Here is a 12,090-nt window from a genome sequence, read left to right on the forward strand (position 1 = left end):
TTGAACTCCATGGAGTTCTCCTAAATCCTTGTTTAACATGAGATACAACGGATGTGATTGCGAGTCCTTGTATGTAGGTGATAAAGCAGCCCATCCACAACAAAATAAATGCTATTTTATAAAACTACAGCTTCTTATTCAACATGCTGAAGGCACCTAAAAGTTTTGCAGTGCAGCATGAACTATATTAGCCCAAGTAAACAGCATGAAAACACAACTGGTGCGAGCAAAAACCCTCTCAGGTTTTCAATACCTCCACTCTCCTCCCCACATTCAAGTTTCCTCTAGATTCAAGATTATTCTAGTATAAATTCCTAAAGACATGATTCCATCTTTATACTAGTTGGCATTTTTATTTATTCCCACTAAAATGTGTGTTGCAGAAAAATATTTTCCAATACAAAACTCCAAAACATTTCACAGACATACTTCAGAAAAGAAGAAAATCATAGGTTTGCTAAGGAATTCACAGGCCTGCCGTGCATAACTACAAACCTCTTTCAGCTGTGATCAAGACACCTTCTGTAGTTATAAATCTTAAAACTTAAGTCTTATTTACTGGATAGAAGCTTGGGGTTTTTTTGTTTTAGTTTTTTGGGGGCTTGGGGGGGGTTTTTTGCTTGGTTAGTTTTTGAGGTTTTTGGTTTTGGTTTGGTTGGTTTTTATTTTGATTATGTTGGTTTTATAAGAAAGAAAAAGCATGCTGTGATAAGACTGCAAGATTTTTTTTTTCCTGGGTTCATTTCTTGCTTTGGGAAGCACTGCCTTTTTAACAATATTTGCAAAAGAGGTTCAGGGATACACTGAAACACACTCTAAAATACTACAGAGATAAACAGGGATCCACCATCCCTGTGCCCTGGATTCCTATCCCTCATTCCCACTCCTGGAAATGCTTTTGATAACAATAAAACATGTTGAACTCTTTTTTGTACTCGCTGACACCACTGCTAAATCCCAATAAGATATAAAAGTTTGGCAGCTTGCTTGGATTTACATCCAAAAGAAACAAAAGGCACAAGACCGGGAAAGGGTGAAAAGTCCTCCACAAAAGCAGTCATGCTTTGCAATGTCCAAATGAAGGAAGACACACTAATATTTTCAGGAAGACCGAATGTAGAATGGAAACACTTGGAGACGGGCAAAAATAACAGAAAAGTGAGCAACCTGAAACTCCTGGCATGCCCAGAGACCTCCTGACACCACGCCAGCCTTAAAACAGACCTACTGCTGCTCACAGAATAACCATTCTAGGGAGGCTATTTTGAATTATTTCACACAATTTCAGTTCCCAAAGGGGCTATAAAGCACTATTGGTAGTCATCTGTACTACAATCATTGATCTTAACTTTAATTATTATTAATGCAAAAATAGTTATGAACCAAAGCTATTCCCTTCCATTTCTCTGTCCCTTTCAAACTGCGAAGAGCTGGATAACTAAGCGAAGGAGTGCCCTCTGGGAAGTCAGCGGTGATTGCCTCATCCTCAAATGGGAAATTGGAAATTCAGAGTAGGGCAAGAAGCTTAACTCCAGCTATTGAACAGCTGCCATAAAAGAAAGAGTTACGTAGACAAGGGCACTTGTGTGGAGAAGAGGCAGCTGAAGAAAAGGTAAAAACCAGACAGCTGTGAATGCAGGCACTGGACAGAAAGCAATGATTCTTTTTTAGAAGAATATGGAAACATCAAACTAAACCAGCAGAATGAAGACCAGGATTCCTCGCAATGTGCACTGGGGACACTTTTGGACAATCCTATGTCCCAGGTGCACAGTTAGGGACTCTTCCAGAGCCAAAAGACTAGACTGGAAATCTCCTTAACTGGATTTAGCACATGCCTGCAGCTTCATTGTGTTCAGAGGAACACTCACCGTAAAGGTAAAATCCCCAGGAAGCCACACACAGCACACTGTGGAACAAGCAATTTCCTCTTAACCCATTTTAGTTCCTTTGCCAAGACCCAAAACCAGAAGAATGCCAGCAAAGTGGATTTTTCCCCTGATATACCTAATCTTTCTATCAATTAAATGTATTCCCAAATCTTTTCATGGACGGGTTTTAATTATTACTTCTACCACTTAAAAAATAGTCTCAATAATTTCCTTAAAAATCGCTGAAGCAAGGCACCGTTCAAATGAAGGATACAATTAAATGGGGCTATTGATAAAAATTTTCTCCATATTCAGAATTTTCTCTGTGGTTTACATGCATTAGCAAAAGCAGTATCAACTCTTCCCTGCCAGAGTAGTTGAGCATCTTCCTGCTACTAATTCAGCACACATATTTCAGTCATTACCCAGGAAATGCAGTGATTAGGCAGCTTTCCAGTAAACAGTCCTTAAAACAGTTCATAAAAATTCCATTTAGAAAAAGGTTGGTTTCCTGCTCGAGAATTTGATAAGATGTTGCAATTACTGCTTAGGGATATATTTCAAGTCCGCCAAGTGAGTTAAATTCCATTTCCACACACGCTATCATAGCATTTGCAGGTTAAAATGCCATAAAGTAGTTTTTACGTACTGATAAGATGCAATTAATTTGGGTGCTGCTTTTTTAGAAACACACACTTAGAAAATCCTAAAAACTTGCAATGAAAAAAGTGAAAATACCCATAAAACAGGCCACAAAAGGCAGATTCTCAAGTAGAAATCTAGCAGCATTGTCTGAATCACAACTTGCCCGAATCAAAAACTGCTCCTAGTAATGGAGAGAAAACAGCATCACAATCTATATATTCTTTTGACATCCCACCTGAGGTAAGACCCCTAGTTCAAAGGTCCCAGAATAACCAGAAACAATCAGTTTTACAGGTTACAAGGAAATCAAAGAAATATTCAAATTTTGGCACAGTAATTCCTAAACTTAGAGCATCAGTTTGTTATCCATAAATGGAAAGCATTTAGCTTGTTTTAACAGCTTCCTAAAAAAGACAAGATTCAATTGCAACATTTATTATCTAAAAGTGTTCTGGTCAAAATAAAAATGAAACTCAAAATTATGAACCCTTTTGATGATAATAGCTGATACTTCTTAAGCAATAAACTCTTGCTCTCTCCTGTTTTTATTTCCTCAAAAAAGCAACATAAACTAAAACAATGTAATCTCATGTGTTCAGTCTTCATATTTGTTGTTTTGAGAAAAGGCTTTATAACAGCTTCATTGAAGGCTCTTTAAGAAACTAAATCTTTCTAGTTTAGTAGAGCAACAAGGTGTATATGAGGGCATCAAATGAAAAGGAAAACGAGCTGTCACAATAAAGTACTACTGAAAGCCTTAGCACAAACTGCATGACAAGCTAAAAGAAAAAGAATTATTTTGTTCCTTTTGCTTTAACCAAAGTCCTAACACTTAGGACCTGCAAACCACTGCCATTTTAGAGCCAATCTGTATTTTAAGTGGATGTAACTAGCCCTCGCAAACGTAGCAAAACTTGAAATGTTCTCAAATTGGTCTTAGCATGTGCACTAATCCATCCACACCACATCATGTGGATCTTGTAGTTGATAATATTTTACATGCTTACAATAATTACTGTAATTCAGAACCTTGACACCCATTTTCCTAAGATAAATCAACATGACAAAAATTATTCAACCTCCCTTTTCTTCTAAGGGTAAATGCAAAGCAGTTTGAAGCTCACTGTAGGTTGAAATTCTAATCCAAGGGCTGATGGTCTGCAACATGATTACAGTCTTTCCAATGTCAAAAGCTAACAGAGGAGTGGAGTCTATTTCAAATGACTGGCTCTAAACATCTCAGAATTACATTAGATAAATTACACTTCACACATATTTACAACAAGGTTTTGCATTATTAGGCACCGGTCTGAAATACTTGGCAGTTTCACAGTGAGACACTATTCCTGTTGATGCATTTGGATGAGGTCCTTACCCTTCTACCATCACAGTCAGGGATCTGCCACTGGCATAAAATTCCAGATGGAAAATGCCAGCAATCCTAACTACTTCACAAAACAACAGGTAAGGAGGTAAATTGATTAATATGCTGTTCTTATCCCCTTTCAACTGACAGAAGTTTTGCATGCTTAAAAAAAACAAACCGGTTTTTCCATGACATCATTCGGCTTGAATACTAATGCTTTTCCTTAATGCAGCTACATGTACATGGATGTACAACTTGTCTTTTCACAGAAGCAACGCCCAACTTCACATGTTTTTCTTTACTCTGTTTCCCCTGACTATAATCCTAAGATCCTTTCTGATTTTTATGCCATTTCCCTGTCTTAATTCTTCAGTGCTGTTAAATGAAGTGCCCCTCTCCAAATGCAGAACCTCCCTGGAGACCTCCCCTGAGTTTTGACGCTCATTTTCACTGTCCACATCCTCCTGCACCCACCTCACCCAGAAGATGAGCTGGAGCATCATTTCTTACAAGATGCTGCAGATTGAGCAGAGTAATTAGTCTCAACAGCAAGTACAGTCCACTTTTTCCTGGTAATTCTTTACAAGTGGGAAGTTCATTCCATTCAATGGAGCTGCGCTTCACCGCTTAGAGAGAGACACAGGCTTTGAACACCCCCGAGTGAAGTGGTTCTGGCATAAACCTTCCTCCTCCTCCTCCTCCTCCTCCTCCTCCTCCTCCTCCTCCTCCTCCTCCTCCTCCTCCTCTATCTGCCCTGACCCCTGCATCCCCTAGGGAATGCCACATGCCAGTGCTGTGTGATCCTCCCTCTCGAGGCTGATTAGCCAGAGCTGGAGAGTTCAGGGAGATGAGAGCTTCGGCATCCTCCTGCTGACCTTTGATCGCCGGCGGCTGCCAGTGCTCCCAATTAGCCTGCAAACGCTGCCTCCAGCTCACAAACACTTTAAAAAATGAAGTTTGACGAAAAGCCACCTGCCTTGCCTTTCTTCAACCCTCTCTGCCATATCAAAGCCTTTGAGAGTATCTGAGGACAACTTTTATAGCCGAGAAGGGCCCATTTGAGCAGCGTCTCATTAGTGCCGTGGCTGTGCGGCACACAGAGCCGCAGAGCATCCATCAGCCCACTTAGCAGGAGCACTCCTGAATACCAGCAGGCATGTTAGGCTGGGAAGTTACCTCTGAGGGAACCACCAAAGGGCTTTTCAAGCAGAAAGGTCATCCAGCTCATCTGCTTCTCGGGGAGCTGATTAGAGCCGGTGCATTTCAGGGGCCGTGGCACCCCGCAGCAAGTCCATTCCCTGGCTCTTTTTTCTCTCTTTGCTCACAGGAGTGATCTGCAGCTCGTCAGAGGGGGCTCAGTGGGGGAGGACAGCAGCAGCACTTATTTTAATAAATAGCATTCATGAGCTGGCTTTCCAGGCTGCAGCTTGGTGAGGGATGTGATGAACATTGGGAGGGGAGATTGAGAGAGACGCTGGCACAGGGTGCCCAGGGAAGCTGTGGCTGCCCCACCCCTGGAAGCGTCCAAGGCCAGGTTGGACAGGGCTTGGAGCAACCTGGCATAGTGGAAGGTGTCCCTGCCCATGGCAGGGGGGTGGCACTGGATGAGCTTTAAGATTCTGCAGGATGAGGCTGGTTGTGCCTCCTTGATCTTCTCTTTGATAAGTCAATATTTAAAACATCAGCAGGGCTGTTACCCTGAGCAGTGATTCCAGCCTAAGGCCTGAGGTGGGAAGGTCCCAGGTTTCTGGCAGGCCTGGTGTATTTCAAGGTGTGTTTCTGCATTGAGGAGGTTTTGGGGCAGTTCTGCTCAGTTTCAGTGTATTTTCCAGGACTGGCTGCACTCCCGACTCTAAGGAATCACAGCAGACCTGCTCCAGCTGCTGCTCAGGTCAAGGTCCCTACAAAGGAGAAATCATCACCAATGTGTTTGCACAATAGTTAGGAAAAGCATTTGCACTGGGAAAACAGAAGGAATATCTTTAGCTGTTACTTCTGCAATTTAACATGATTGTTAGAGACATCTGATGAAAATAGTGCCAGAAACATTGGCAAGCCCCTCTCTCTCAAAAACCAAAATGCATCACAGCATTGACAGTACAGCTGGTGGCGTACTTCCAAGTGAGCCCAACCATCTCAGATTAAAGGAAGAAAACCAAAAAACCACTTTTGTTACTGAGGCTGGGGGAAGTGAAGCCATACATGATACCCAATTTTCATATGGAAGATCTGAAAGCCCCAGGAAGTCTTAACTACCAAGTAAACTAAGGCTGCTGACAATGCAAGCTGAACACAAAGGGTAAAATATGAGAAACCCTGTGTGCCATTATTTCACAAAGCAGGAAGCCTAGCTTTGTAGTGGTGGCATTAGCAGCCGAAGAACTCCAGACTTTGCCTCACCTTTTTCTTACAGATTCTGATAAATTGAATGTTCCAGAAGGGACTTGCAGCAGCAGTTGACCTGAGCTACCAAGACGGGATGTGTTCACGCTCTCTGGACTGCCAGTAACAGGACCACGCACTTTACTCTGAAGAAAACACAGAATATTCAGAGTGCAATTGTTCCCACTATTTTTTAGCAGCCGGGAATATGAGACAACCTGGAACTTGGCTTTAATACTGATTCAAAATAAAGAAAAGAACCATAGGATACACTCAATTTACTAATGTTTCAGTAGCCTGTGCTACAAACCATATTCTCAGGTTAAAGGGGAGTTCTTATTTTACTTACACAAGCAATTTTCAGCAAGTTCCACAGTTCTTTCTGTCGTTTCTCCTGAAGCCTAACAACTGTTTCCTCATCTTCACTCATCAGATTCATCACTTTCTCCACTCTGGGGAACAATTCCAATGCCTTCTGTTTGCAAACTACAGTTTTACTATTAAAAAAATAAAAACTAATCAGATCACACATGGGCCACTGCAGTAGGAGAACAGTTCTGAAGTTAATTATTTTCTGTTAACACTGCAAGATCTCAAGAGCCATATGCAATGAGTTTTAAACCTTCTCTTGCTGGAAGAGAAAATACCTTCTCTCAACTCTGAATAAAATGTACAAAGCTCACCTGAGCTGAGCATAAATGACTCAAACTTTTTTTTCAAAGGTCTGGATTGCCTGTAGAAGCAGTCGTACTATTTCCTGGCTGTCACCGCCTCTCCTCTGATATGGAATGAGAGCCAATATTACACAGAAAGGTCGGTTTATAGGACAGAGTGAGAAGATTCTTAGCGGCTCATTTCCACTACTGCTTTAATCCTGAAACAGCCAAAGTTCAGGATATGCGAGTTTGAGTGGGATGAATTACACTGAATTTTAGCCACCTTCTTCAAAATTTAAAGAACTTGAAAAGGAGAGTTGGGACTGGATCAAAGGAACAGTCGTGTCTTTCATCCTTTCTACCCAGAAAGGTTGGTTGTTGCTTGTGGCAACAGCCTGCTCTGAGAAGAGCTCCAGAGGAGTTTCGAGAACAGCTCACAAAGCACCAAGAAAGGAAGGCTGGCCTAGTGTGAAACTGACTCCCTGACTTCCCTCTCGAGAAAAGGCAATCCAGGAGAGCCCATGTGCTGCTAGTGTCTGGGCAGGCCTAGAAGTCAGATAGTTTTCTCAATGATCGTTACTACATCTCCAAAGTTACACACAAAGCAAGCTGACCTTGAGCTAAAGCATCTTTTACCTCTTGGCTTCTCTCTGAGTCTTCGGTACAGCTCTCTGGCTTGTTCTTCTCTAGAAGAAAAAAAGCAGGAAAGAAAAGGATTTCCAAAGAACCAAAACATGGAACAAATAGTTTGAGAACTCAAATCTTTTCTATACCTGTCTGCCATTTCAGAACAATGACAGATGAGTCAAAAAACATCTTTAGTGTTAAAGTGCTCCCAGTCCCCCACAATTTGGGTGGAAGAAACAGCCCTTTCACTGTCCTCTAGTGAGTAAGCTTAGCCAGAAACACTCCTGCATCTGAAGCTCAAGGTAGTTCAACTCACAAATCCTCCAGTGTTCCTCCTTGTTTACGACCTAGCGGGCTTCTCTGCAGGTCCACGATGTCTGTCTGCAGGGCCATCATCCTCTTCACGACCTGCTCCACATCATCTTCCTGAAAGCAGGGTAGAACATAAGCAACACAACAGTCTCATACCTAGAGACACTACCACTCACACTCACACTGGTTCTTCCTTTCTCATTCTTATTTCTAAACAAACCAACAAGATGCAAACAGCAGCCTTGGCCAAAGACAAACGAGTCATTTCAATTCAAGGAAATTCCAAGATGTTTCTGGGGCTTCGCCAAGATCTCCCGTTTCCCCTTAAGCCTTACAACAGAACGAGCTTCATGTAGTACTAATAATGGACAAAAATTGTGCCACACAAACCAAGGCAATGTGAAATCTGACATCAGGGCAGATACAAGGGGCTTCTATTTAAGGCAGGGACAATGAAGCTAAAGGGGGAGGAGGGGAGAGATAACAAAAACAAACCTCTTTATGACTAGCAGTTAGATTTAAAAACATACCCGCCCACAAAGTTCCACAGCTTGCTCCATCTCTTTCCAGGCAAACAGCAGCTTCTCAGAAGCTACAGGAATCAAAGAAGAGTGACTGGCTTTCTCAGGTTCACAGAGAAGGAGGCAGGTGTTTTTGTGAGGAGAAGAGTCATGAAAAGACCCGTTTGCCAGATGCTATACTCACTAACTCCAAACTCAATCTGCTCTTCATAATTTTCCAGGTCAATTTGGATGCTTGTTTTAAAGAAGTCCAGCTTTGCTTCCAGCTGCTGAGAAAGGGAGGCCATAGAATTCTTCATCTTCCAGAGGGTACTATTGTAACGCAACAGATTCATCCTGCAAGGACAAGAAGGTCCTATTAGCCTCTGAAAGTAGAAATCCACCAGGCTTTCATTTACATCCAAAACAGATACTTGAGACAGCGGTGAGGACAAATGCAGTTGTGCCAAAGGGCTAACTCTCCACTTTTCATGAATTGCATACAGCTCCAATCACGGGCTTCCCCATTCCAACAGGGTCCCATTTCTGTCTTCCCTTCCACCAGCGCACAAAGACAGAGATAAGTATTGTGGAGAAACGGCCACCGTACATGGCTGCTCGCTGCCCCTGCTGAAGCCGATTACAGTCCTCTTTCAGCATCCGCATCGTCTGCCAGATCTGACCCCACACTTTGCGCAACTGGAAAAAGTGGAGATTCTTCTTTGGATCCTGAACTGAAAACAGAGGAGGTGGGAGAAAGGGAAATGGACATATCAGCATGAAGCAGAAATACTGTGTTATCACAAAACAGACCAAAACATTGCTCCTTTGAGGGGCATGTTACTGCCTGCAAAGCCTAGAGCTGGATAACCCCTGTGCAGCTCCCCTAGCATGTCAAAATCAAACCCCTCCCTTTTTTAGTTATTCTGATAAACTGAATGAATGACAGTCCATTTTACTGCTTCTTCAGTCCCAATACGCAAAAGCTCCCTCTACTCTTTGTGCACGATACAGACCACAAAACACAGACGCCCCTCTCAACACTGACCCCGCCCCGCCCTTCATATTCATGCCAGAGGAGTCCTTACGGATGCAGCCAACACTTTCTGGATGAGGACGCAAGGCCACCTGAGCCTCAGGAAACTTTCTTGTTATCAAAGAGGAAGAGAAGGTCTGTGTCTGCTGCTGCAGTATCATTCCCCTGCACAAGACAAAAGACCCAACCAGGTTTTCTTGGGAAGAGCAAGCCTTGGCAACACCACAAACAGAAGAGTCCTCCTCAACCAAACACAGAGCACCAAAGGCAACAGGCTGCCTACGCTACAGTGGCTGTTAGGTCTGTGAGGTTACCATGACAAAAGCATGCCACAACAGCAGGGAGTGCTGTGATCCCAAAGCGAGTGCAGTGACTTCTGATTCACTCAAACTTAAGAAAGGGAATACCGAGACTCACCTTGCCATCAGCTGTATGTTTAGTGACCAACTTCCGAGAAAACAATTCAAGTCCTGCTTCCTGCACTAGTTCCTGGTCCTGTTCTGGAATTCCTGTATCTGACTGAATCCTGGCCTTCACACTCTGCAGAGTCTCTTCCTCTGTCACAGGGTAGGTGTGCACAGTTCCCGTAACCATGTTCAAAGCGTGAAGCAACTACCAGAAGAGTAGCATGGCATGAGAAAGGCTGAAGATACATTGGTCATCTTAGAGCAGAGATTGAGGGACCGAAAAAATGACCACCAAGAAACTGTTCAAAGCACTTGGCAGAATCAAGAAGTCACTTTACAGCTACTTCCTAACATTATGGCAAAGTTCTTGTCCTCCATCAAGTGGAAGAGAGGCCACATGGCAGTTAAATACCTGTAGAATCCTCTCTCAGAATATGGAACCAAGCATGCACAGAAGCTCTTCACTACTCCCAACAAGCTCAGGGAGTATTTGTCCTCAAAGACGCAAGAGGAAAGCACCTGTCACTAACAGTCAGGAGACAGTTCTATGAGTTTCTGCCTCACTCTTCCTCCTAAGTCTAGGATTCAGAGGCTCAGGAAACTGCTCTCTGGAAAACTTTTTAGGCTAATACAGACATATTGCTTACCTTCAAGTTCAAAATGTCATCCAATGCTTTGAAACACCCATTGGGTCCATATGTAGGATCTGTACCTCTCTGACGTGGGTGCCACATTAACATGAGTTGCGGCCATTACTCCAGCCTCCCAGACAAAACACTGAGCAACAAAAACCAGGAGATCAGAAAAGGGAAAAAGTGCATTTGCAGTAACGATACGGCCTGTTCTGTGTGGGAGGACTGACAAAACTGCCCCCCTCCTTCTCCCTCCAGCACTCCACCTCTCCCCATCACAAACGCAGTGTTTAGAAGGCTCCTTCTCCCTCCAGCACTCCACCTCTCCCCATCACAAACGCAGTGTTTAGAAGGCAGAAACCAAGACTACACAAGTCTGACAAGCGACAGTAGTACTGCCTGTGTCACGCACTCAATGTATTCACAGATTAACACAGTAAGGCATACAACACAAACTTGGTCCTTTTGCAGAAGAATCAGTTTATCTCAGCACAGCAATTTCCAGTACTCACCTGTTTAGATTGTTGGGGCAGGGCAAACTGCTAGAAAACTTGACTTCTCCAGATAAGTCTTCTGAAACAACAATATCCAGCTCACTCTTCTGACGCACTTTTGTATGCCTAATGTAAGCGAGTACAATGGTGAAAAAATTGCCCGCCTTTCCCAGCCTGCATGCTAGTAGGCTCTTGAAAGCTACTCTTGACATATAATACAGATGCCACTTTGGTTTCTGTTACCTGCCCTGCGGGAGTCAGCCCTTATCCCATAGAGCAAGTCTCAGGAATGCTGAACTTGCTCAGGTGAGTCCAGCCCCTGTGAAAGGGGTCACTTTCCAAAAGGGCAAGAAACATAGGGATATTATCCTCAGAATCAAGGGACCACACTTCTGCTTCCTGTAAACAGGAAAGTCACATCATGCCCACTTATCACCCAGCCACTGTTCACTCACCATTGCACTGGCTGCCAATTGGGTAGGAATGGTCGGAAGCCTGTAAAGCACTCAAAGGCAAGCGTGCCAAAGCTCCAGGAATCCACTGTCACCCTATACTTCTGCTGTTCCAGTAGCTCTGGAGCCTGATACAGTTTACACGCATGAGACAAAGCCAGATGGCTTTGGCCAGAAAGCCCTCAGCTTTCTCTATCCCTTAACATCTCATTAACATTTGTACAAATAATTAAAGACATTACTGAACGCTGCCTCTCACGGGCTTTAAGACCCTCCTGGGGTGAGTAGCATAGGTTACTGGCACTCCTGCTTATTTATAACAGATGCAGGTAGCACAAAACCCAGTCTCAGCAAAACCCAGCGTCAGCAAAAAAGCAGTCACCTTTGCTAGCTTCAGCACCACAAACACACCCCATACCGTGCAAGTACCTAATCCCAGCCCAAAGCTTGGTAACAGTTAATTCTATCCCTCTAGAAAGCAGTAGCTGCTCTTCTAGCTGAATTCCTTTCTTACCAAGTACTGCAGAGTCCCAACAAAGGATGTGCACAGGCTCCCCTGATCCAACTCCTTAGCATAACCAAGGTCAATGATTTTGTGTATTGACTGAAACACACAACAGAGAATAAGAATGCCAGACTGAAGTCCTGTTAAAAGCACATCATACAGCAGAAAGAAAAGGTCTGGCTCTTCAAAGCTATGCAGGAAAGAT

The sequence above is a fragment of the Chamaea fasciata genome, unplaced genomic scaffold (assembly GCF_029207755.1).
Source record: "Chamaea fasciata isolate MVZ Bird 193981 ecotype frontalis unplaced genomic scaffold, bChaFas1.0.hap1 SCAF_44, whole genome shotgun sequence".
Classification (NCBI taxonomy): domain Eukaryota; kingdom Metazoa; phylum Chordata; class Aves; order Passeriformes; family Sylviidae; genus Chamaea; species Chamaea fasciata.